General features: G+C 43.7%; 1 protein-coding gene across 3 annotated transcripts in view; it reads left to right on the top strand.

The window, feature by feature from the left end:
- Window positions 1-23,337, top strand: part of EGFR (epidermal growth factor receptor) — a 158,825-nt gene that overhangs the window by 36,441 nt on the left and 99,047 nt on the right. Inside the window, exon 1 of one of the 3 annotated variants that reach the window (XM_040591357.1) lies at window positions 18,222-18,296. The exons of the other annotated variants lie outside the window; for them this stretch is intronic. The gene's annotated coding sequence lies outside the window, so the exon portion shown is untranslated. Of the gene's footprint in view, window positions 1-18,221; window positions 18,297-23,337 lie in introns of those variants that run through there. 3 annotated transcript variants of the gene reach the window in all.

A 23,337-nucleotide genomic window follows, 5' to 3' on the forward strand; every position in this document is an offset into this window, starting at 1 on the left:
TTCACTGTTTTTGCCAGTGTTTTGGCGATGTAGGGTTTCTGTGGTTTGCGTCGTCTCGCTAGGCTCTTTGGAAATAAATCCTTGTTCTTCTAGAATGCATTCCCAGAAACTGTCAAAAAAAGCACAGTGGTCTCTGGTTATCAAGAGCTTTCAGATATTGGTTCATGCTGTGGCTGATCAGTTAATCTCAAGGACACAGGCTCTTTTAACTTGTTCAAGGCGTTTCAATGCTCTGATGGTATCTGCTAAGTACATCAAGAACAAAACGAAGTGCAAAGTGAATAAGGGCTAATTAATTGCTGCAGGAATACCTTTGAAGCATCGGTACCCTCGAGACTCGATTTCCTAATAGGCAGATCTGAGGTCGGCTGTTCACAGCTGTATCCCCAAACCAGTAAATCCATTCCATGGATCTGCCTCAGAATTTATCAGAAAGAGGAAATTGTTTACCTGAGTTGCAAATCATCTCCAGTGTAGATGGTAACAAGTATAAAAGCAATGAGTATGAAAGAAAGCAGGACTCGATCAGATATCTGTGCAGGTAAGAACCTCTACGTATCTTTCCAGTAAACACTGACCAGTGCAGCATGGGCTGTGTGGTTTTCTCACTGAATTAAGCAAAATGCAATACTCTTGCATTTTCCTGAAAATCCCATGAATGGACTCAGAAAAAGATGTCTAGGAGGAGGCCTGTGAGGGAAGAAGGCACGTTAGTCAGGGCACTTTATCCTGAACCAGGGTACCGTAAGGAACCAATCAGGCTGAGTTCCTTTTCTGATTCACACAGTTTCGTCAGTTGAGATACCTCTTCCTTCCTCTCCTGGCCTCTGTAGCCGTCTTTTCCCCCCAGTATGTGCTTTTTCATCTTTTGGAGCATAACTAAAGTATCATAGATAAAGATACTTTTGTCTCAATTAAATGCGCTATTAAATCTCCAGACATTTTGCAGTGCGAGTGTTTTCTGTAATTACTTATCTTGAAGACGTACTGAGTGAAGAATATAAGGAATCATTTGGAAAGGCAATTGTATGGCAAAATATTTCTTTTGTTTGCTAATCTTCATCTTTTAAAGTACCGGCACGTTAGCACACGTGTGGTTCTGTGCTAGGTACAACGAACAAGCTCTCGGCGGTGTTTGAACGTGGTACAAATCTCAGCTCTAATGCATCGATGTGTTTTGTCCTTGCCAACAAGACAAATACAGGCAATTTTTGTTCTAACGCTACTGAGCAAATAGTGCTGTCTAACTGTAAATTGCTTTAAGGTGGAATCAATAAGGTGCATCCACTTTTAATAGCCCATTTGCCAATGTTTTTTTAAAATCTATATATAAAGTTTGGGCATGGATGATCATTGTTCATTATACTTCACAACATATTGTGTATAACTAATGCTATAGTTCAAGGGCACAGTGACAAGGTCGTGAGGTTTCAAAAGAGAATAGCAAGTGAGCATGCCAAAGGAAAATTTATTGTTTTACAGTGTTTTGTAATTAATCTTAATAGAGATTTGCTTTGTATAAAATAGCCTTTTTTAAATTGGGTTGTTATGTAGTGGCTTTTACCTCTGAGCATCCATAGAGCATCTTGTTTCTGTCCTTCTTTCATAAATGAACTGTCAGGGAAAATGAGTTATTTGATCATGCTGCTTCCTCCATGGTAACTGCATATTTTTCCCACTCCTCCACTTCAGTGCATCACTTTATTACCTGCATTTCCATGGCAAATAAAATATATCAAAAGATTTTTCAGACTGGATTTCTTATGTTGCATTTCTTTTATAACTAGCTGCATTCAACAGTTGCTCCCAGAAAGTGCCCTGAGAGTGCTGTCATTTCATCTCTATAAATTATTGTGGGCACATACAAGTCTTACTGGTCCAAACTCCTCCAATGTGTTTTGTTGTTGTTGTTGTTTCATTTGTTTTAGCAGAACTTGCCATGGGCTTTGATACCTTATTGAAAACAAGAATTTCTCCTTAAAACTTGATTGCCCATATAGCAAAAGGATTTTTTTTTCTAACTGCAGGGCTGTGAGGCAATGCTCTGGAGGCATTTCTCTGCAGGATGGACAGTATTTGGCTGTTCTCAATTTACACATGCTTGAATTTTGTGTTTCCAAAAATATAGTTTCTATCTATACTCACTAAAATTTTTCTAATATCTGGGGGGTTTTGGAATCTAATGAAAAGGCATCTGATTTATATGTTTTCTGTTCTATTTTTTTTTTTAAATGAGATCTCTGTTTTCTCAGGGAAAAAAAAAATTGCAATGGGATTTGTGCCTGTGTCCCAGAGCAGCTGGATGCAGTTAGATAGGTGAACAGCTTTCCCAAGGACCTGGTGCCGAGCTGTTTTGAGCACATCCCTCTGTCTTGCGCTTAGAAGAGAAGGGCCACTGATCTCTAGGGGTATGCATTGGCACCTCTGCCTCTCACAAAGCACGAGGGTACGTTCCACGGTGGCCAGTGCAAACAAAGGGGTGAAGGCCTCTTGCCTTTCCTTCTTGCTGCTTGATCCTTGCCTTTGCTCATGGCCTTGTTTGTGTTTATGAGAACTGTAATTCAGAACAGATGTGATGGTCTTGACCAATTTCACCAGTACATTAGAAACAAACAGATTTTTTCCTACATCTGTGTTGTGCGTGTGTTTTCTATTTTACTCCCCCCTTTCTTTCAAATGTTTTTATTGTGAAGTGGGTGATGAAAGCTTCCTTTTTTGAGCCCGTTTTCAGAGCTGGGTACCTTTCGTAGAGTATCCCAGGGCAATAAATCACTTTGTGCTATGTGATTGTAACCCCAAATTAGAGCATTAGTGTAATGTGGGGAGCTGACTGCTTTAATCCCAAAGCGTTATCATAAAAATGATAACTTTTTAAGAAAGAGGCTGTTATAAATAAGTTGCAGGCAAGACTTGCATCTAAAACAAGGTCATAACCTCCAAAATCCTTATTAAAAGGACTATAATGCAGGTAACACGCTGGGACTATTCTGTCCACACGGAAGGTTTCAGTTGATAAGCATGTAGCTGTTAAGAAGTTATATTTTCAGTCTTTAACCCTGAAAGCCTGTACCTGAAGCTGACAAGTGTAAAAGCAAACTCTTAGGTGGGTTCCTGTCAAGCGGTAAAGAAATGGTGGCCTTTATCTGAGTGAGGAGCATGGCCACCTCGGCCAGGCAGGGGCTGCGATAGCTTTGGTGGCATTCCTTAAAGGAGACTTGGTAGCATTTGTCCATTTATTAAAAGGAAATTAGAACATTACGTTGCAGAGTTGCCAAAAGATGGTTACAGATGTCTCTTTCCATAACGTTTAATTTGAAGAGATTTCGAAGGAATGATTTAGAGAGAATGATGTACTTTTTCTAAAATACAGTATTCTCTGTGTGTGACTTTCTCACAGTTTTGCAAGTGCTCCATGGTTACCATCAAAATTCATGGCAAGAGTGGCAGTGGGAAAGTCCTCTCGCTGCTTGCAGCCGTGCTAGAACAAGCCTTCACAACGTACACTCTTTCGTTGGTGTTTAATGTTGGATTATATCTGTTTTCTTCTCCGTTTTGCTGTCAGTTCACTCTTGTCCTACATGTCTCTGCAAATGGGTACTGCTTGCCATGTGGCACCCTTACAGTCTTGTGTGTTGTTCCTCCTCCTTCTACTTTTTGGAACAATGTATTGAGATGACATTGAATTGCCAAGTCTTGTGGGAACTTTGTTATTGAACTGTGGCCTGTATTCTCCCTTCAGGGGTTGAATAATAATAATAAAAAAAAATCACAACAAAACAGATGGGATCAATTTACACATGAATAAAAAATTAAGAAATAAATGAACAGGAAATAACCACTGTGCTTATATTGCCTTTTGCTCATTTCCGATTCTTTTCCTTTCACTATTGCTCCCCTGTGATGTCAAGTCTGCTTGGAGTTATTTGGGTTTGGGGCTTTGTTCCCCTCTGCCATGTCCTCTCTGTTGAAGTTGCTGACTTTTGAGTCTTACTATATAGGTACAACTACCTGTATATATAGACCATGACACCTCCCTTTGCTGATGGGTAGGTAGATGAGGTGTTTTGGGCAGTCCTTGTAGAAGGTGAGGGAGGTGGTCTGCAGGAGAAGGGAGCTTCCATTCTCAAGCGCTTGGTCTGTGCCTGCCTGGGGCACTCAGTTGTCACTGCAGCATTGCTACAGCTGGGGAGCTGAACCTCAGAACCAGCACAGCACCATCAGCTGGATTGTAAGAAAATATACTGGGCGGGGGGATTGCTGATATGTAAGCTATATAAAACAGCAGGGAGAAATCACAGGTTGGAAAACCTTTTTCCTAATTGCTATCTTGATTTTTCTACAACAACGATGTCTTTTTTTTTTTTTTTTTTTTTTTAAGGATTTTAACCTCTGGTCTATAGTTTGCTTCATGCCAACATCTGCCAGCAGGCTAAATTGCACACTTGTGCTGGAAAACAGAGATAAAGCAACCTGTTTACGGTTAACTCCATTTTCCTTTTGGTGCTTTCTGCTCAAGGAGAGCCTTATAGGGCCTGAAAACATCTGAAGGTCATGCTAAAACTCAGCTAGCGACTTCACTACTAAATTTAAAGTGAAGCTTAAATCTTTCCAGGTACCCTGTGATTCTTTAAGCCCAAAATTCCAAATGAACAAGGTAATTTTTTTGTTATCTTAAATGTCTTTGCAGTGATGGTTTGCAGGAGAGGAAGGCCACCAGGTTTCTTAAATATAATATTACCAAAGGAACTTTGTTTAGAGCTTTAAGGTAAAATGATGAAACTTTAGGTCAGCATTTCAGAAATGCGAGGAGAAGAAAGGGAAATTAATATCAAGAGTGAAGTCTTTATTATAGTATCTTGTAACTGGAGAGCTGTATCCCAAACATTTACAAGTACTCTGTATGTAAGTGCATTTTCATTTTCCAATACAGAGACAGACCTGGATGAAAAACTTGGATGAACCTCTGCAGTTTAGGTTCATTGCAAATTCAGAGATGTAAGATGGATAGTTGCAGGAGGTGAAAAGCTTGTTTCTAGCTCTTGTCTGCTTGCTGCTTCAGGCGTTCTTCGAGGGTGAAGTTGCACTTGCAATTTGAGGACAGTTGGGTTTGGGGGATGGAGGGGTTTCTCCCAAGCTACATCTGCGAACTCCTCTCTGTTCCTCTGTGTATCTGCAGTAATCTACTTTATAACATGTACTTGCACTTCCTTGAGTCTAATCATCTTTTAAAGGTCCCTCAAAGAAATGACTGAGAATGTTTAAGAAAAGAAAAGTCTAGTTGATGTTTGTGTTGCACCTTAGCTTTGAGGCCCAGCATATTATTAGGTGTGGACTTACTAATTAAACAGAATTGCTTAAGAGTTTAAGTTAAACTGAAAGGGGAGATATGAATGACCTTACCGCACCAGCGGAAACAGGAGGCTCTCCAGTGCCTGGAGGGAGAGTTTCTCTTCCTTAGCAAGGTATTTTACATGCTGATTATTTTTCCAGAGCCCTTTGGACCAGAAATGGCACTGGAATAGCGGGGTCAGGGGTCTGAAAACACTGCCAATAAGTTAGGGGCATGGAGCCCCAGCTGGAGCACCAGGGGTGTGTGGTGCTGGTCCCACCCAGCCTCATGGCAGAGCACTGGTGGCACCTGAAAATGCGCTGGGGCTGCCGCACACTCAGCTCCAGAAGACATATGCTGGGTGGCACGTCCTGGCATTGGCACCGAGGACTTTTGTCAGGGCATCTTCCTCTGGTTGCGTACAAGCCCTCGGCTTCAGGCTCTCCTCCTCAAGGAGGAGCCTCATGCTCTTCTTCAGCCTTTTGGCAGGCTGGAGAAGTCATGTTTCTTGTCGGAGGCTTTTGTGAAGGCGTGACTTGGAAGAGCAGCAGTCAGGAACATTATTAAATAGTGACCAGGTCTGATGGGCAGTTTGACCTATGTGGTGTAGACACCTCTCCCCAGCTTTTGCTGTGATGGCTTTGTGATGAGGTAAATTCCTTGCACATCCAGTCTCAAGACTGTTATTTAAAAATAATAATTAAAACAAAAAGAAAAAGAAAAGCTGAATTATGTCATCCAGTACCGGTTGTCTCAGTGCCTGATCAGATACTGGCTGTTCTTCTACAGCTGGTGTGATGTGGTGTAAAGGCGCAGAGTCAAAATAAATGTCATATCTTGTGCCCCAGCTAACCTGTCAGAAATGCTGTCATGTGCCCATGGCTGACCTGATCCTCCCGTGTCCTCCTGTGAGATGCTCGACACAGGTGACCGAGGAGCTTTGGCTTTCTTGTCCTCTTGTGAAAACCGAAGAGGGAGGCGGGAGGGTATCAACATGATCCACTGTGGTCCCAGCAGCAACTTCTTGAGGGGAAACCAGCCATTTGACATGAGGTGAAGGGTCCTGCCCTGCTCCAGCTCTCCCATCCAAGGCTCCCATGGATTTGGCGCTCACCCTATGCCTTCAGTGGGATGCCACTAGTGGGCCATCCTCAGTCTTCTAGTGTGCTTTTAGCCCAATGTCAACCTCTTTATATGCAACCAATAACGGATCTTCTCAGCGTTACCAACAGCTTGTTGTTCCTTGTCAAACATCTAGCTCCGGCATCTCTCTTCTAATGTATCAAGGATAGGTATGCTGGGATTCTGGAAGGGAAAAAGCTGCTGGAAGACTCTGTCTGGTTCCTGAGCTGCAAGCCAGTGAAGTTTCGTGGCAAGCCAGTTCTTGAGTGAAGACTCAATAGCGAGACCTGGGTGGGGTTCACCTCCGCCTTCAGCTGTCATCTGTGTTTTCTGTGAAGCACCAAAGTAATTTTTGGTTCTGTGATGAAAGAACCAGCCAGTTCTTGACAGTCTTGACTCTTGCTGTGGAAAATTAATCTGGCACTGGCATTCTTAAAAAAAAAAAAAAAAAACAACAAGAAAACCCCCCAAAACCTGGATTAGGGTTTGTTCCAGAAGTTGGTACACCCTTTTGTGATGTGAGGTATCTAATATAAATATAAATTAACAGCACCAGTGCCAACAAGAAGGGGAGAAAAAGAGGAGCTGTTTGCCCCTCTGCTTCCCGCTGGTGACCTTGCCTCCTGCCTTAACGAGGTTTCTTTCAGCCATCGTTCCTTGCTGGAAATGTGCCTGCGATGTGCTGGTGGGTGCTGTGGCTTTCCTCCAGCGGTGTGCATGGTGATAAAGCAGTCATCTCAGGTCGGCCCTCGTCGTTACTCTTTCTGCTATTTCATCTGCACTAACCTGGATTTCAAAACAAAGACAGAAAACTGCCTCTGCAGTCTGGATGACGAGTATAGAGTTGCTGTCTTCATCTGTGAACTGGAGAAGAAACAGCAAGGTTTGCCTGAAAGTCGATCATATGAAATGAACAAAAAAACCCCCCACAAATGAAAGTGGAGCTCCTTACGCCAATCTGATAGTCAGCTTTGCCTGTATAGTACCTATCATTTTGAGTTTTTAAATAAGCTACAGAAACCGAAGCTGCTGTGAATTAAAGCCCAGGCAGCTACATCCACGTCTTGCTCAGGGTAGGAAGGAGATGTAAGGAGAGTGTGTCAGTGTTCAGGTCTAGGTCCATCAGCCCCGGCTAGTGGAGCCAAAGCCGGGGCAAGCACAGGGAGGGGATGGGGATGGGAGCATGCTCAATTCCTTCAGCTGTTTGCTAAACGAGTGCATGCCTGTGGGTCTCTGCCACAGAGCAAAGACAGTGTGAAACACCTCAATGAGTTACAGTCCATCTGAAGGTTCCCCCCCCTCCCCCCCCATTTTTCAGAGAACTGTGAACCAAGAAAGCTCAAATCCATGGATGGGTTTTAACCCTGGCTCTCAGTTGATGACATATTATCCAACTGCAGTTCAGCCTAATGTTATGAAAAGTAAAAATAAATGAAGAGGAGAACTAAAGTGATGAAGAGGAGACCTACAACACTCTTTTCTTTTTCTTCTTTCCTCCTTAGCCTGTGACCCGAGAAGGCTGCAGGAGTGGGGGCCGGGTAGATATCCATCTTGCTCGTAGGCGAGAGCCACATCTCCTTTTAAGGCCTCTGTTGTATGTGAAATGCTCTAATGAATGGTGAGAGTTTTCTACTGGAAAAGAAAAAAAAAATGAAGGTCATTTGTACAGTTGGAAAGTAATATATTTTTTTCTGCTTCACTTAAGGGAAGTTCATACCAAGCCTTCAGTCTTCATTTAACTAATTATTTCCATATGGACCAACTTTTTGTTCTCAACTAATGTTAATTCAGCTGAAACCTAAGCAGGTCTTAATTCTCATACTTACCACTGCAGTAAGTGCACTTCTTTTTGCGTGTGCATTAATTGCGTGTTTATGCGGTGTCTGTAGCATTTTTAGAGGGATTGCTGTAGCTGTGCTTAAGAACAAGTTACCGAAATCACTGCTGGGCTATTGCACTGGACTGGGGTCAGTACTAAACAGGAGCCTTTCCAGCATCGCAGCAAAATTCTCTGCATCTTGTTGATAGTTTAAAGACATTTCCTTTTTTCTGTATTTAGGTTACTAATGAAATTTAAACTGAACTAGGAAATTAATAGAAATATTTACAGTGCAGTTGAAATGAGTTGTGGTGTTAATACAAAAATAAACATTCCCAAGAAAGGATAGGAAACCAGGATTATATTTTAAAAAGAAATAACATGTATATTCTTTTTGTTCCGTCTCCCAACCTGTCATTTGTGTTTGTCTCTCCCAAATGCTGTGGACTCTTTGCATGTTCATTTAGATTAAATAAAACATACAGCTCTGTATCTTTTTCAGATTGGGTCAGAGAGCATAACTGGCTCAATCTGTAAAACATAAATGAAAAATATAAATATTTTAACAAGTGAGCAGCTGCTGCATTTTCACTTCTCACTGCATGTGCTATTCTTGAAGGGAATGAGAAGGGAAATTGGGCTGGAGGGGAAGGAGGGAGGAGAGATGGTACGTGAGGAGAGACTGAGAAAACGTTGAAATGACACATCTCAAGAGAATCTGTTTGAACAGTGGAGATTTACAAAGTTTTGTCCTACTCCATGGCAACTTGGGTACACAGATCAAACGTGAGCAGATTAACATCGGGCAGGTGAGCCTTGTGCCAAAAAATGAGAGAGGGACCGACGTAGGGGGGGTGAAGCTGAGGCTCCCGCAACGTCTGCGTGCCGGGCACCCGCAGCAGGCCTGGCGGAGGAGGGCGGGGGTGTCGATGCCCATAATGGACTGCCACTAGCTACAGCTGGAGATGTCGCTTCGTTTTTATAAGAGCAGACAGTTACTGATTCATTGGGTTTCTTTGATTAAAGCTATCTTTACAAGTGCCTTAACACTGGATTCATGTCCAGTGAGGGAGGAATACATGTTTATTTGCTTTACTTTGCTTTACTTTGCTTTAGAGATGGGGCTTGCTCCTTTCTTTCCCATGACCTTCCATGTATGACCAGAACATGTTATTCCATGTGGATTTGCTGCTTATTTTGCAACACATTAAAATATTTGCCTTTCAATTTGGGGGATGCTTTTAATTTATTTTTGCTTATGTATCTTGACTTGTTTATGCTAGCATGTGATAGCATGAACGCCCCAACCATTGCCATAGCATCTGTTATATCAGAAACTAAAACTGAAGTGTTCGTGTAAATGTGGTGCTTTAAGACCTTTTTGAGCAATGCCAGAAGTCTTAAATAATTTCTAATGTGTCTTGATTGACAGGGCCTCCCTTGAATGGAAATTACAGCGTGAGATCACACTGAGACACCATAGATTTCTCATGGCAGCTTAGCGCATTCTCAGCTCAACAATTCTTGAGCTTGTACCGCTCAATATGTCCCATTATCTTAGCTCAGTGGGTCTATCTCAATTGACGGATTAATGACAAATTGTCTGGTTTTCTTCAATTTCATAGTTGAGTTTAGGATTTATTTTTTTTAAAAAAAAGAGAGATAGATGAGCTGACTTCTTAAAATAGTCTTTATTGAAGCTTAGTGACCCCTGCAGCTAGAGAATGTACATGAAATAGGAAAGCATGACTCCCCATGAAGTTACTGGAGTTAGTGGATTAGTGCAGCTGAAACAAGAATCTGATGCATGAAATTCTGCCTGTGTAAAACTGGGTCTCCACTATCTGCAAGTGTGACGGTCAGGGATGAGCTCCTGTTATGCTGTTTTCTGGGCTGGATTACCAGTGGTTCTGGGCATGATCAGGGTCCCCTTGGAGAAGGTGCTGTATAGGCAGGTAGTGAAGCACAGCCCTGAAGATCATGTTCTAGATCAAGCCATGGAAGTGCCTGCAAGGAAAGCAGAGGTGAAACATGCTTTGTTCCAGCACGGCCCACAGTCCTAGAGCAAGTGAAAGAGCTGTGTTTAGTTTCAGAGTCAGCTTCCCAGGGTGAACATTGGAAGCGTGTTCTCCTTTCTGCTCTTCTTTGGCCCATTGCACGTTCTTCAGATTGACTTGCTTTGGAGTGACCCAATGGCTAGGTCTGGCCTGTTTTAAGTGACAGTTTTGTTTCTGACACAAGATGGCTGCCTACATCGAATCAGAGCCCCAGTGGGCTGGAAGCAAAGCAAATTATAACCAGGAGCACGAGGTCTCCCTGTACCATCCAACAAGGAGGGGAGAGGGGAACAACATGGGAAAGGTACGGGACAGAAGGAGATGTCCTCCTGTTGCTTTAACTTCTGATGATACTGCTGAAAAATGGGTGCTTTTCACTGTATTCTTCCGCTTATTTTCCTTGCTGTGTTTGTATGCATTTCTGTTCTTTACCAAAACATGTTTGAAAATGATAGGTGGTCGAGTTCCTCTCAAAGCTTTTCATTAGGTGCCATCAATACCTGACCCTAGCTAAATTCCAAGGGGAAAAATACCTGAACCGGGATTACTGCTTTAAAATATTAAATAATTAATTACCAGTAACAACTCACTGCCTTAACAGAAGATAGAGGAGGAACAAGCTGGGCACCATGAGGACATCACGATTATCTGACCAGCCTCACTGGCCCCTTCATGGGCAGTGCTAGCGCTATGAGGCAGAATATTTGTCTGCTTGGGGAGGGCCAATTCAAGTGGACATTGTCTCCATTTGTTTGGGTTTTTTTCCTGCATTTCTCTTCTTTCTTCTTGGAAAGCATTGTTAATTCAAAGACATTATGAGAAAGAGCAAAAGATGGTACCGCCCTTCTCTGAGATAAACTGAGGGGTTTGGCTTGTGAGGACACAACGTTCTTGCAAGTCCAGAAACTAAGGCAGTTTTTAGACACTGAGCGGTAAACAGGTGGCGGATGTTAAATCAAGAGAGCAAGGAGGGAGTCTGTGGTTAAAGAAGGATGGGGAGAGGCTGGGACACTTCTGCCAGGTTCTGCAAGTGGACTATCATTGTTTAGTCTATGCTGTGTCCAAGAGGCTGCGTCATTCTTGTGTGACAGACCAGCTGCTCAGCTCCTTCAAGCAGCAAAGTTAGCAACATCAATCCAGAATGTTAAGACTTTGTAAGAATGGTGCCGTGTTTATGTAAGTATTTATACTCTTTTTTTCATATACTTTTAAAACAGGGTTTTGGGGGCAATGGATCAGCAGGGTGTTTGCTGCTGCTTTCCTAGCAGGTTCATTTCTAATATGAATGAGTGGCATCATCTTTTTGTAGTTACGCTGCACTTCTGAGCAGTTACTTTTTAGCTGCATGAACCTAAGAGGAGGCAAGAAAGTATCAGAAATTGATACAGCTTCCAAAACAAGGCACTTCCCTTACTGTGCAGTTCATTGGAAAAACCTTGCCTTCTTTCCCAAGACGTTTTTCAATAGTTTATTTAAGGAATAAAAACTAAGCTGTCATTTCTTTTTTAATCTAAGACAGCATCTTTTGAATTCTCTTGTGCTTTGGTTTGTTTCCCTGGGATTTATGGTGGAACCTTTCAGAAGAACGGGTGATTGTATCCCATTTACTTGATGCTTGACCAGGACCTTACTGTCCATGCCTCTGTTGACTCCACTCTGCTGCGTGGATGGGGAACTGTCCAGCATCTCTCTGCAGCTGGAGAGGTATTGGGGCTGACCTAGGGGTGGGGCAAAATCTATAGTCCTCTTAATCATGACTGTGAAAGCCAATTATTATGTTTGCTTCTTCCTGTTCTTGGGAATGGATGGTTTGGGAGACAGCACACACGAGATCGTCTCCATGAGAAAACCCTCTAAGCTGGTCCCAGCTGATGGTTCCAGCAGTGCCCATGGAAACTGCAGCTGGGGTGGGCTCATCCCCATGAATGAAACTCGAGGGCGACTTGTGTTTAGGGATAGAAGTGAGAGGCATGGAGCTGACGGACTCAGTGGGACGGCTAGAATTGCTGCGGTCAGTGTAGGTAGTAGTGGTCGCTCCATGGCCTGGTATGAATGAGTGGGAACATTGGAGGGAGATGGAAGCGAATGTGATCCATCATTGCTCATGTCCTTCAGAGGAATTGTAGTTGTGGTTAAAAGCAGTTCATGGGACAGTGGATGTATAGATTAGCTCTGAATTGCTCTCTGTGCTCTGCATACTATATTTTGTTGTCCTGCATTGTCATGTGTTACTGGAGTCCTTTCTTCTGGTGCTTCCTCTAGTGAATGCAGAAAATTTTCAAGCTTTTAATACTAGTACTTAAAAGACAGCAAGTAAGTACATTCATGTGTGTATTTCAGTGTGTTTTCTGAAGCATGTTTTTTTGAGGTTAAGCGTTGTTTGCCAGCTAGTGCTGGTCAAAGCCAGATAGAAGATCCTATATGCACTTGCAAACCTTCTTTTTTCCCATTGTCAGCACTGTTAACTGATGACACTTGACATTTTCTTTAAAACCCAGTGTCCTGGAAGCAAGTGATTAAATGACAGAATGATTTGAAAAAAGCCTCACAAACTCAAACAAGCCCACCCAAAATGCTGGGTTTAGTCTTCCTGCTTGTCGAGAATGTTTTGAAATAAGACATCAATGCTTCCTAGGGCTTGAAATGTAAATAAATACAGCTATCTCCACAGTTATTGTTATTATACATTTATTTTTATAAAACTCCTTTCTGGAGGCCTATTTACTCTATGATCTCTGAAAAGATCTAAGTGATGGTAGTATTCTGTTTAAAGACCTATGGGTTTTCTTCTGATAAGACCTAACTTTTGTTAATAATACACGTGTGTATAATGCCAAAATGTTTCTTAATTCACATGATAGCTGCAGGTTTCTTCTTAACAGGTTTGAAATTTCCCCATTTGAAATTAGGTTTATTTAATTATAGTTGGATTAGACGCAGGGGTGCATATGGTGGAGCAGCCTTGAAGGCAGCATTTTTGTCATACTCGGTGGTGGTATTGAGCCGGATAGTGAACCAAGCATGAGTACAATCCCCAGAACTGATTATTTCAGCATTACAGAACATGCAAGCTCCTCTGTAGACTCACTGTGTGGCCCAGCTCCCAGTTTCTCCCAGATTGCTTGTGGCTCGATGTTTCTATCAGCGCTGGACATAAGCTCCAGTCCCCTGTTACGCTCAGAGAAGGTAAGAGCAGAGACACTGAGATGGCTGGGAAGGGAGGGGGGTTGTTACTGAGGGAGTCCAACCTGGTGTCGAATTTTTTTTTCCTCCCTATTTTTTGGCCAGCTTCAGCACCGCGTAGATGAGAGCAGGACTTGGCAGCCCTTCAGAGCTAATGTGCTAGACTGTATTTTCCTTTCCCAAATTAAGCATGCTGGTGGTGTGTCTGTGAGAGGTAGTGGCTCCTGGCTCCTAGCTCTTGCTGAGTTTGGAAATCGTTGGAAGCCAGGAGCCATTGCGTGCCAGTCAAAACTGGCCTTCGTGCCGCAGCATGCCAGCTTGGTTTAGAGCATCCTGGAAATGATGGAGAGCTCTGTGTGAAGGCTCATTTTTAAGATGTTTTACCCTGCCTGTACTCAGACTTTTCCTCCTTCACTCTGTGAACTTTTAAATAATTCCTGTGCTTGCTCGCTTAATGGTAGCATACTTTTTTCTGTCCAGATTTTTGCTCCTGAGATGAGGATGCAGGCATGATGTTATCAATCTCTCAGCCCACCCAGCTGGCTGGTCAATGAGCGAGAACCACAGCTTCTGCTAGGTCTGAGAGCAGGCTGGCTTGTTTTCTGCAGGATGCAGAAGAGATGGTTTACTCCCAGCCACATCCAAATCCAGGTTCTGGGTCCTTCCAATTCTTATGTGCTTTTACTGTCCAGCCTTTTTATAGCTTGTGATCTCAAAAAAACCCTTTTTGTAGACAAGATGCAATCTTCAAAAGTATTCTCCAGACTGCTGGGCTTCATCTAGCAGTCCTTTTCTCCCATTCCTGCGGAGTGATGCTTACAGACTGTGATGCACAAATCCTTCCTGAACCTGGGGTAGCAGCTCAGCAGCTGGGACAGCTGTTCCTGGTGCTTTCAGATAAACGGTGGTGCTGGTATCTTAATCCCAGTCATCAGCCCAAACCTTTAATTACTTTGGTTCTGAGCTATGCCCCTTCACCACTTCTATCCCTGTTAAACCTGTGGCAACTAGAAGCCACTTGGCGAATACTAATGCCATTAGCACATGTTCAGATTTATGTTTCTGTGTTGCTCGCGATGCTCAGGCCAGTTGCAAATGCTGTGCCTGGCTGGTGAAGCGTGTTTCAGGCTCTGCTGCCTTACCAGTTAATGTGGTGTAGCTAAAAATCTTTTCTGAGTTTTTCTTTGCCTTTTGCTTTCAATTTACTGCTGTCGTGGTATCGGTGTATGTGATGGATCCGCAGCTGGTTTCCTTTTATTCAAATTAGGTGTATAAACGAAAAGCGGTAGTAAGTGTAACAGTGAGATCATGTGAATTCTTCCAGCATGGGGTCTCCCCGAGCACTTTTCAGGTTAACAAAGCAAAGTTGCTAAGTCCGGTTGCTATTTTTGTAAGAATTCGTCCATCCGTTCCCATGTTCGGCACTTAAACCCTCTGAAGTTTAGTCCAAGCAGAAGCTACCTCTGATGTTCTGAGTTATCTTTTTCCATGCAGACTTGGTCAGCCTCTTCCGTAGCCATCCACAAATAAACACAGGAATCAAATTCTGCTCGATTTACAAGTAGGTCAACCTCATTGATTTCAGTGGGGCTGCAGCAGACATAAGTCAGCAGAATATTTGCTCTGTGTTTTGCTAAGTTGTTGGCAGAAGGAGGATCTGTATAAGCTCACCAGAGCAGAGATTGTCTTTACATGAGAAAAATAACATTTAGTACAATGGTCCCTAAAGCAGTTTTCTCAGAGGTGCAGCAATAACAAATATACTAGCTCTGGTTACTAGCACTTAAAAGGATAACCTCATCCTTGTTTCTTCACCCAGATGTAAGGGGGAGATATATTTAGAATAAAGCCATTTCCCCCACTATCACCACATACAAACAAAGCTCTACAGTTGTAGAAATACTTGAGGCAACATGTGCAACTGATTCCCACTGGGTTTTTTTAAAGGACGAGAGGCACGGTGGAAACAGCTTGGAAGAAAATCTTCAGAGACTACCTAAGGATAGTAGGGCCTTGGCAGTGGGAGCCCCGCCACAAACCTTGGCTTTTATGGAACCATTCTAACACTTGTGATCTGAAGGAGGAGTGAGAATCAGCAGGTAGAACAGAAAAATTATCAAATGCTTTCCTTGCTTTTCATTCTGTTGTGTGCTCAAGTTTCCATACTACCCTTCTGTAGACTAAGTCACCAAAAAGTGAACAAGCTGTGGAAATTCACAAGGTAAAAATCACAGTACTTCAGTTTTTTCCCCTCTTTTCAGCCCTGTGAGAGAGCCTTAGAGACACCCTGAGTGAGCTTCATAGCTGCTGAATATGCTTTGGGGAGCCCCTAACAGCAGTGTGGGCTCTGAACCAGCCCGTCCTCTTCCCTGACACATCCTTCCAGGCAAGGGCAGCCCAACCAACTGTGATGCCAATGGATGCCCTCCTCTTGTAAACAAGCCACTGGTATTTGCACTGTTGCCTCTTAAACAACTTGGGCAGTACCAAAACGTTGCTCCAAGCCAGAAGTATTCCTCTGAGCGGAGGATAAACCATCGAGGGCTGCTTGATTTCTCCCCATACGTCCTCCCAAGACGTAAATTGAAAATAGTCACTGATTATTTGCTTTCCCCTAGTCATACCTCCCCTGGAAGAAATATGCACAGAAAGCATATAGATGACACCTGCTCTTGAGGTAGCATCCAGGTAGGTGCATCGTACACCCGCCACCATCACGTTGGCAGCCCTCCAAATCTCTCATTATTCTGCGGTTTTCTTCAAGCTGAATGCTTCCCATATTAGATGTAGTATCTGTGTGTGAGGACCCAGGCGTGCGAGAAGAGATTAGGTCGTGGGCTTTCAGCAACACCTTCACATGCTTCAGCTCCCCTCCCCTGAACCTGCAAAATGGACTTTAACCTTGGAGCTTGCTCCCCCGCCCCCCCCCCGCCCCAGCACAGTTCAGCTTCAGGCGATGGTGCTGGGTTAAACTCCCTGCAAATGAACCCGCTGTCGAAAGCAGCTTTTGCCAGCTGAAAAGACCATTAAATGAGGAGCTTGGGGCTTTCAGATGCCTCTGTTCTCAGTACACCGCTGCGTAGCCTCTTCTCAAAAGGCTGTAAGCGTATTACATGCTAATCCCAATTAAATTCAAAATATCCCTGGGTGTTTACCACTGTTACCCTCTCTTTTTCATTCTTAATTGCATTGTAACTGAATAACTCTGTGTCCACATTGGATTATTCATGAATAGCATATTGAGTTGTACTCTCTTTCATTTCGCAACAGGGTTCTGTTGTTACAGGATTAGCGTAGTCTGAAGCAAGAAACTAATCTATGCGTTTCAAGTCATTAATCTTGTCGTGAACCAAATAATAATAAGAGTTGTTTGGGGTTTTTTTCCCTATAGTTCTGTGGTTTCCCAGTGAGGCGTACAGCTTGTAGAATAAAAACATGGTAAACAAGTTCTATGACCAATCAATATTGATTTTGGAGATTATTTGAGCATCCGCTTAGGAACGATGTATGCTCACATACACAGGTGCTTTGGGAGGAAAACAGGCTGTGTAAACCAACACCAAGGTCTCTGGCAGCTTTAACACTGATGTATGGTTAGGGGGCAGAAGCCGGGGGGGGGGGGCGGGGAATGCGGGGAGGATATCCACCTATTTTTGCTTGTTTTGTTACACCTCCTGACCACAAGTTTTTCCCCGTGCCACAGTACGATTACCAGATGGGTGGTGGCTGCCCTTGGGATGGTGGCTGGCTCTGCTGGCTGCAGCCACCGCACAGAGGCAGAGCAGCGGTCCTCGTTGCCGAAGGCAGGTCCGCCTGGGGTACCTAGCTGGAGCAGCTTCTGCTGCATCCCTGCTTTGCAGTTCTTCCGGAGATAAACCGAATTTCAGTTTCTGCAGCTATTGTAATCTGTCAGGTGCTGCGTGGCTTTTTTTCTTTTTCTTTTTAAAAAAGCCATATATTTTCTCATATGTTCTTCCAAGTTTTAAGGAAATATTTTGAAGTCTGTTTTATCATCTTTTTACCCTATGCAATGGGGAGGAGGTGTGAATACCGCCAGTACTGAAAATAAACAAAACAGGTATTTTCATCAGGTGTTCACGTAGATGTGTCTTCTAGTGATTTTAATGGGCGGCACAGGTTGAACAAGGAGAGTAGGCACGTACACACTTGGGGGGCAGGCTCTGAGGAATAGAAAGAGCTGCTTTTGGGTTTAGTAATATTAAAACTGATCAGCTTTGCTTTTCGTTTATGGGTAAGAATACCTTTTCTTGTAAACAGGATGGAAATTGAAACCCATGAACCTTGCAAGTCATGGTGCATTTTGGGGTTTGAGGGGGATTTTAGGAGGAGGAGGGTGATTTTGGTTATTCTTGAATTTTAAGTCCTCAGAGAGGCGGCATCTTGGGTGCAGCAAAGCCTGCAGAACAGATCTGCTTTCTGGCTCAAGCACCTTCCCATACTGTTGTAGCATTTACTGGAGCCTGTGATAAGCAGCCGTTGGTGGGTAGTGCTATGGGAAAGGCTCTCGAGACAGATCTTGCCCCTTTTCCCCTGTTTTTTGAGGGGCAGGGCGATGCTCCTCCTGACCTGCTCCAAAGCAAATACGATATAATTCAAAGGACAAGGCCACGTGTGTTGGCTCGTGCTGTTGTGCGTAACCACGTGTCTGGGATGTCTGAGCTGGTAAGCTCTTAGGGGTAGGTAGGTGTGGGATGCTTGGTGGAGGATGGAGGGACTGTGTCAGTCACAGCTGCTTCAGCTGCAACTGAGGATCGGAAGAAAAAAGGTACTAAGCAGGTTTGTGAGGTTAAGGTACACTAACTATGTGCGTAGATATGCCAGCAAAAGTCCATGCCAGTGGTTTGTTGGGATTCTGTTGTCTGTCTTTGCTTAATGTTTAGCACTTGATCTAGACTCTTCTGGTTTTAAATCTCTTCATCATCTCCCTTAGCTAAGTCCCTTTCTGTAATGTTTCTTGTTGCTTTTCTTTTTAAAAGCACTTTGAACTGAATAGAAGTTGTTTCCTCTTTCCCCTTTTGCCAACCATGGCTGTGTTCCCCCCTATCTGACTGGAGGAAACCTTTGCTTCCTACCCAAGCCGACCCTGGGTAACCCTGCTGCAGCTGCTCACACGAAAAGCCTGGGATTCTGAGTACAAGCTGAAAGGCACATGCAGGAAAACTTTCTTTTCTTTTTTTGCTGACTAACAAAAACCCACTGGGGAACTGGAAGATTTCCCATTTGGTTTAATTATGGAGGTCTAATGAACTGCAAAAGTTAAAGAGGAGGAAGAGTTCTTTAAATACATCTGAACTCTGATTTTTTTTTTTTTTTTTTTTTTTTTAAATTGTGGAGGGGTTCTGTAGCCTAAGCTGGCAGGAAGAGAGTAGACTCTCCAGTGACAGATGTAGAAAGGCATATCAATGTGTATTACTCTATTAGGCTTTAACGAAGATTTATCAGAAGCACCCAGGGGAGAGTGTTTTATGTGGAGCAAAGCCTTAGTGAAATAACCTCCACTACTTTATTCAAAACGTTTGTAAGTACAGTGCAGAGAAGTTGATGTAGACATTAGAGTAGAAGATACAGGCAGTGAATGGAATGCCAATATAATTTGCAGTATATATGTGTTTAGGAAACTGCTTCCAAGACTGTTTTCTTCATCCCCAAAGCTGGCTGAAGGACTACTTGCTCTGCCCCTCATTCATCGCTACCTACTGTCGTTTCCCACCCCCACCCTGTGCCAGTACCACTGTTAGTAGGGCTGTGCTGGAAATGAGGTCTCTGGTCATTTGGTCGGAGTAGTTAATTTGTGTTTAAAATAGGAATAATACAAATGTTTTTCTTTGGGGAGTTTGAGGAGGAGCTAGAGGATAGACCAGCGCATTTTTGTTACCTGCTAGGGAAAATTATTGTACAACTCAACTACAACCAAAGTGGGAAATCCTGCCATGGCATGGGTGATACACAAGATGTTAAATCCCATCAGCTGCCCCCAAAATAAGCAAGGACTGAATGCCTTGGAACCCTTGCAGAACCTGAGAATGACATGGTGGGGTATGGTATGGAACTGGGGGAAGGTTTGCTGGTGGTAGCCGAGTGTTTTGACTTCCCTGGGAGCTCAGCACAGCTCCTTGCTCCCTGCTTCTTTCCCCCTACACTCCTTATGTATACAAACATAGTCATATAACCTGCACTGCCTCTTCCTCTCCACATGCAAAGAGTACCAAGCTGAGCATACCAACAAAACAAGGACAGCTAGATGAAATACAGACTTTTTTTTTTTTTCTTTCTCACTTTCTTTGCTGTAGTTGCTGCATATACTGCTGCTGGATGGAAGGATTTGAATGTCTCAGTATCCTGTGACCTATTTAGAGAACTGGAGTAGCTTAGGGTTGCAGTTCATTAGAGAAAGGGATTTAAATAATATCTAGAAGAACATGATGACTAATACAATGGAATTTATATAACAGTAGTCATATATATTTGCAATACATCACTCTTGTCTGTACACTGGTGTTTCTGTGAAAGCATGTAGCATGTCCTTCTCTCTCAGTGTTGTGTACCCTTTGACAGCACTTAGTGTTTATCCATTGTCTTCTGCTTTCAGAGGAGATACAGGTCTATTTATGCATTGATACACTTTTTTAGAAACACAGCCAGCAGCCTTTGGTGTTAAGTGTTTGATGCCTATAGACAAAGCTCGCCTCTAATTTAGTTTTGCAAAAAAGAGCTGCAATTCAAGTGGTTGCTCTTAAAATATGCTGTTTGTCCTGGATAATTTCATGATTCCTGGGGTATCCATAGCAGTTCCTGTAAAGAGCATTGAATATAGCTAGATTATATGACACTAAAATTAATTAAAGGCAAACCACAGAGTTTTCAGAAGGGCTGACTATATATATTGCATTTCTGGCAGAGCTTGCCATGACCTCTGCAGGTCTGCTTTGCATGCAGACTGCCAGCTAATGCCCTGTCCTGCTGAGAGCATGTTCGATCCAAATTTTCTTCTGTTTTTACTTTACTTTGTTGCTAGCAACAATTTCAGCAGCGTTGAAAGAAGAAAGTGCTTAGAGAGGAGTTTCTTACAACAAAGCTAAGTCATCTCTCTCAGGCTTTGACCATCATGAGTTTAGCCCTTGTGCCACTTCTCCACATTGCACCCCCGGTGGGATTGTTCTGATGCAACTACTCGGAGTGTTGTTTTGACATCTTTTAAAACAAATTTAAAAAAGCTTCACTACACACTGGCATAGCCTCATCTTTGATCATGGTCATCGCTAAGAAGCACATGGGGGAAGGAGAAAAGATTCAATGAGAATGATGCGTGTTTTCCTTGCGTGTATTATCCAATATTATTCATGTCTCTGGTATGAAGGAATGCTGGTTAAGGCTGCAGCAGCCTTCTGTTTTCCAGGCAGTACCTCGTGTACGCTGACACCTGCTTTTGTTTCAGATCATTTCAGCTGGACTGTTCCCGCTTTCCTTCCCCCTCCTTCAGAAGAGGCAAAGATCAGGCAGAATCACCCTTCCCCTTCACTTGGATTAAAATCTCTCGGCCTATTAGTTCACAGGGACTCTTTCCAAATCCTTAAAAGGGTTATTGGCAGAGCCTCAGCTGGTGCAAATCAGCACGGCACTGTTGCTTCTCAGTGGCCCTCTGCCAGGCTCCGCTAGCTGAAGGGCTGGCCGAGGAGCCCAAGGGATTGCTTATACCTCATTTCACCTTACCGTTGGGTCCGGAAAAGTGTTTAATTTGCAACGGAAAAACTCCTGGAAGAAGAGAGGTCCTAAGAATGGGTCTGTTCCATGCTCTATGTAACTCACAGCCTTTTCTGAAGGAGAGCTAGCCCGGAGGTGCTGCTGCAGCGAAGGCTAAGCAAGGTGGCGGCGGCAGCAGCAAGCAATAGTAACCCAACTGCTGGGCTTCTGGCTCTTTGGCCGTATGTGGGGGATCAAGTATTTTGCTGCTACCTTGCTGTAGTCCTGTTAGACACATTAAGGGGGGGAGGGGGGGGGAGAGCAGAAAAAAAAAAGTAATTCTTAGCCTCTGTTTAGATACACTGAGGGACACCGAGGGAATGATTTATCCTCTTGTGCAAACTGGATTGGCGTTACCCTCTGCCTTTGGTTCCCTGGCTGTCCTTGGGGCTTTGCTGTCCCTGTCTGGGGGTGTCAAAGGTGGTGAGCAGTGGGGTTCCAGCCTGCGGGCTGATCCATCACGTGGTATCCACCAGCCCGCAGGCTGCAGCCAGCATCAGGCAGCGCGGCTGGCTCTGCTGCGAGGGAGGCTGACGGGGAGGAAGGGCAAAGAGACTGGTGGGGCTTCAGTATAATAAACCATCCCAACCAAGCCTTGCAGAGGATGGTGAGTGAGAGCCTGTCGTGGCTGCCTTTCCCACAGGAAAGGAGAAGGGAACATACTAAACACCTTCGAGGAATGTTTTTAACAGATTGCAGGAGCCCGTGCTGCTGACAACTGCAATTGCAGTTCTGGAATCAATACAGTCCCAGCAGTTCGGAGTCGCATGACAAATCGCTTGCGAGTGGAAATCTCTCCTAGACAAAGTGATACATTTTCAAGTGAGCACTGGGTTTAGGAAGAAAAATAGCAGTGAACAGAATCCCCTTGTGCTGCTTTGATAACCTCATCCTGTTCCCAGAAAATTACCACCTGGCCGATGTTATGAAAGTCTTGAATGAAAGTCTGGCTGTTCTCTGCTTAACAGAACCAAGGTTTAGGGTTCTTTGGAGCTGAAGGTGCTATAAGGCTCCACCAGCACCCAGTGCCTGCTACATAGATGGCAAAAGCAGGCTGGAACGTCCAGATTGCTATTAAATTCTGCACTATTCATAAGCAAAAGAGAACCAAGCACAGGGAAGTGAACTGCTGTTTTAATTACTCTCACTCTGGTAGTTGGATCAATAGCCCATCTTGCTGGGTTGTCTTGTGAACGGGCTCGTTTTGCATCACAAAATAATTCTGCTCCCTCAAAGTCTGCTGTTGCCTTTTACGTTTATGATCTTCCCGGCATTATTGGCTTCCCGGCTGTTTGGAGTAACCCTCTGTGACTGTGAGCCATAGTACAACGTGTTTTCACTTTGGCCCTACAAGCTGACGGCAAGCAGCAGGAGAACAGCTGAGGGAAGAATTGTAACTGTCTCCCATGTTTGCAGACCTTCTCCCCCCCCCCCCCCCCCCCCCCCCGCCTTTGTATGTATAAAAACTCACAAAGGTGAAAAAAAAATCACAGTGACACCAAATAAACTCTTTTAATTGACTCAGAGTTTCCGCAGCACTCCACATAAACACAGTGGAAGTAGAGATTTGCTGGCTCTTACGTTCAGCCATGCTATGTGGTGGGGAAATCCCCCAAGGTGTGGGGATTTTTCTGTTGGGGAGTCAAAGTTTACAGAGCTGTGAGCAGCTCCTGATGCCACAGGAAGAGCTCCAGACGAGGAAGGCTGAGCAAAAAGCAGCGTGGCTCCATGCCTCGGTCAACGTGACGTGGGTTTTAGAACCTAGTTTTAGTTTAAACATAGTAGGCAGGCAGCTTTGCAAAGCCTGGGCTTAAATTTTGGCCTCACTGCATTTCACAGTTGAATAGGGCTGAGGTATCATTCTTCTTTTACATTGGCTTAAGCTACTGGAAGACTTTATAGTGGCATTGAATATATATGGTTGGGGATACGTGAATCAAGTAGGGACCCATATTTTTAAAAAATTATCTTTAGTCCTGGAGCACAAACCATCACTGCATTAGAATTCAGTGCATTACAGAACAATAACTTTACATGGGAATAATATTGATAATCTAGGCTTTGCA

The sequence above is a fragment of the Falco naumanni genome, chromosome 4, assembly GCF_017639655.2.
Source record: "Falco naumanni isolate bFalNau1 chromosome 4, bFalNau1.pat, whole genome shotgun sequence".
Lineage (NCBI taxonomy): Eukaryota > Metazoa > Chordata > Aves > Falconiformes > Falconidae > Falco > Falco naumanni.